The sequence below is a fragment of the Suricata suricatta genome, chromosome 10 (assembly GCF_006229205.1).
Source record: "Suricata suricatta isolate VVHF042 chromosome 10, meerkat_22Aug2017_6uvM2_HiC, whole genome shotgun sequence".
NCBI classification, from domain to species: domain Eukaryota; kingdom Metazoa; phylum Chordata; class Mammalia; order Carnivora; family Herpestidae; genus Suricata; species Suricata suricatta.
Window position 1 is genome coordinate 70,397,932 of NC_043709.1, and position 3,640 is coordinate 70,401,571.

The following is a 3,640-nucleotide window of genomic DNA, read 5'->3' on the forward strand; positions in this document are numbered from 1 at the left end:
GGACCTAAACTCAGGCTCACTGACTTCACCAGCACAGTGGATCCAAGCTGAGAGCCCTGAACAAAGGCGGGGTAGGGCCTTTATGGGCTTGGGGAGGGGGAGTTACAGGAAATTGTGACACAGGCATAGTGATCCGATCATTATTATACAATATTAATGACAGCAGGTTTAACCATTCACCTTGCCTAGAGTATGCGGGTACTTTTGGTGGGACCCAATCATAACATTTAGAGTGTTAACCAATTAAAGAGTGGACCCAGGACCCAGGACCCTCATGTAGGGTGTAGCTTCTATCTCTAGGACTGCCCTTAGAAATGTTAAGGGTGTCAGTTGGCCTTTCCTGATTGGGTGTTACAAGGGTGGTCCCTCCTGCCTTGGGCAATGTGTGCCCTTCTATTGTCTAATGATTAGAGTCAGTTTGGTTCAGACCTGTGTCCTTACAAAACCTCATATCAGAGAATAATCTATTACAACTGAAAATCACCTGGAAACAACTAAACTGACAAAGAACTTCATTTTAAATAGCTGTATTGTTAGCCAAGATAAGACAATGTCTTGTTATATTTAGAAGTGAAGGATCTGTTGCAGAAATTTAGAAGCAGATAGTTGGATCCAAAAATAATCACAAATGTTAAAATGTCAATTTTTACCAAATTGATCAATTGATTCACTCCAATACCAATCATAATTCAGTAGAATTTCTTGTAGACATCAACAAATTGATTCTAGAAATTATATGTAAAAAGAGAGGAGCCAGAATAGCCAAAACAATACAGGGGCACCTGGGTGGCTCAGTCACTTAAGCATCTGAGTCTTGATATTGGTTCAGGCCAGGAACTCCTGGGTTGTGAGTTCAAGCCCCACTTAGGGGTCTGCATGGATGGCGCAGAGCCTACTTAGGATTCTGTCTCTCCTGCTTTCTGACCCTCTCCCACTTGTGTGCGTGCGCTCTCTCTCTCTTTCTCTCAAAATAAATAAATAAACTTAAAAAAACAGGCACTATAAATCTAGAGTAATCAACACAATGTGGTTTTGGCAAAAGGATAGACACACAAATCAACAGAATATAATACAGTCCAGAATTAAACCCTCAAAAATATGGTCAATTGATTTTTGACAATGATAGTCAAAAGGCAGTTCAATGGAGAAAGGTTAGTGTTTCCAAAAAATTATGCCAGAACAACTGGATCATGCAACATAAACTTGATTAATACCTGACACTTTATATAACAATTTGCTCAAAATGGATCACAGACCTAAATATAAAACCTCAAAATATTAGAAGAATGAATAGGAGGAAATCTTTATGACACTGGGTTAGGCAATGAGATATAATTCAGAATCAGAGTCCTTAAAAGGAAAAATTGATACATTGGATTTTATCAAAGTTAATTTTATTTCCTCATTGAAAATCCTAAAGGAAAATGAAATAAGAAGAAACAAACCAGGAGAAAATATTTGTATATTATATATGATGAAGAGCTTGTAAACAGAACACAAATAGAATTCAATAATTAGATACAATAGAATGTTCAGCCATAAAAAGGAATGAAATTTTTGATATATGGCACAACATGAATAGACTTTCAAACATAAAAATTATGCTTATAATTATTTATATTCATAAAAAAATAAATTACACTTAGGGGAAAAGGCAGACATAAAAAGACAAATATTGTATGATTCCACTTACATGAGGCTCCTAGAATAGAATAATTAATAGAGATAGAAAGTAGACTCGAAGTTACTACAAACTAGGGGAAGAAAGGGAAGGGGAGTATTAGTATCTAATTGGTAGAGTTTTTGTTGGGAATGATGAAGGTTTGGGTATAGATAGTAATAATGGTTATACAGCATTATACATGTATTTAATACCAATGAATTGTATACTTATAGTTAAAAGTTAAATATTATGTCACGTATGTTTACTATCATTTTAAAAACCTTAGTAGTAAGAAAACAACCAAATTTTTGAATTTTTATTTATTTTTAATTTTTTAATGTTTATTTTTGAGAGAGAGAGAGAGAGAGAAAGACAGACAGAGTGTGAGTAGGGGAGGGGCAAAGAAAGGGAGACACAAAATCTGAAGCAGGCTCCAGGCTCTGAGCTGTCAGCACAGAGCCCCACGTGAGGCTCAAACCCACCAACTGTGAGATGGTCACCTAGCTGAAGTTCAATGCTTAATCTACTGAGCCACCCAAGTCGCCCCACCCAAAGTTTTTTAAATAAGCAAAAGTTTTTAACAAACTTCACCAAAGAAAATACACAGTCAAGAGGAACAAACGCCCAGGTCACGGGGATGTTAATGAACAGCATGGTGACTATAGTCAACAATATTGTATCGCATATGTGAACTTGTAAGAGTAAATCTTTAAAGTTCTCATCACAGGGGTGCCTGGGTGGCTCAGTCAGTTAACTGGCCTACTTCAGCTTAGGTCACGATCTCATGGTTCGTGGGTTCGAACCCCATATCAGGCTCTGTGCTGACAGATCAGAGCCTGGAGCCTGCTTTGGATTCTGTGTCTCCCTCTCTCTGACCCTCCCCCACTCATGCTCTATTTCTGTCTCAATAATAAATAAAATACTAAAAAATTTTACGGGCGCCTGGGTGGCTCAGTCGGTTAAGCCTCCGGCTTCGGCTCAGGTCAGATCTCGTGTTCGTGGGTTCGAGCCCCGCGTCAGGCTCTGTGCTAACAGCTAGCTCAGAGCCTGGAGCCTGCTTCCAGTTCTGTGTCTCCTTCTCTCTCTGTCCCTCCCCCTCTCATGCTCTGTTTCTCTCTGTATTAAAAATAAATAAAATATTTAAAAAATTTTTATAAAAAAGTTCTCATCACAAAAAAAGTGTAATTTTGGATGGTAATGGATGGTAACTAGACTGTGGTGATCATTTTGCACTGTATAAAAATACCAAATCATTATATTATTTACTTATAACTAACATAATGTTATATATTAATTATACTGCAATTTAAAATGCATTTTGGGAGCACCTGGGTGGCTTAGTCCATAAAGGCACCAACTTTTGATTTCAGCTCAGGTCATGATTTCACAGTTGTCAGATTGAGTCCCGAGTCCATCTCCGTGCTGGGTGTGGAAACTGCTTAGGATCTCTCTCTCTCTCTCTCTCTCTGTCTCCCCCTCTGCCCCTTCCCTGCCCACACTCTCAATCTCTCTCAAATAAAATACATTTAAAAAAATTTTTTTTGGTGTGTGTTCAATTACTTTAATAACACTATATTTACCATGTTATCACCATGGAATGTAAATTCAGGTTAGACAAGAAAATTTTACAAGTGCGATAGCACTCTATAGTATACCAAAGTTTGTGTATAATGTGTGACCAAACCACCTTGCTGATAAATCACTAATCACTTCAATTATAGGTAATTTGTTAACATTTATGATTCTTACCCAAAAAATAAATTTCATACATTTAAAAATGTTTTTCATTTACCTTTGCATTAGTACTTAAAATACACATTTCTATTTCAAGATGACATTTAAAAGTTATTCTAATACAACAGCAGCATAAATATAATTCTGCAATTATAAAAAAAAGCTAAACTGAGACCCATACTTAAGTTATTCTCATGTTTACAAATGATTCTGAAATAAATACTACTTCTAAGCAGCTGTTAT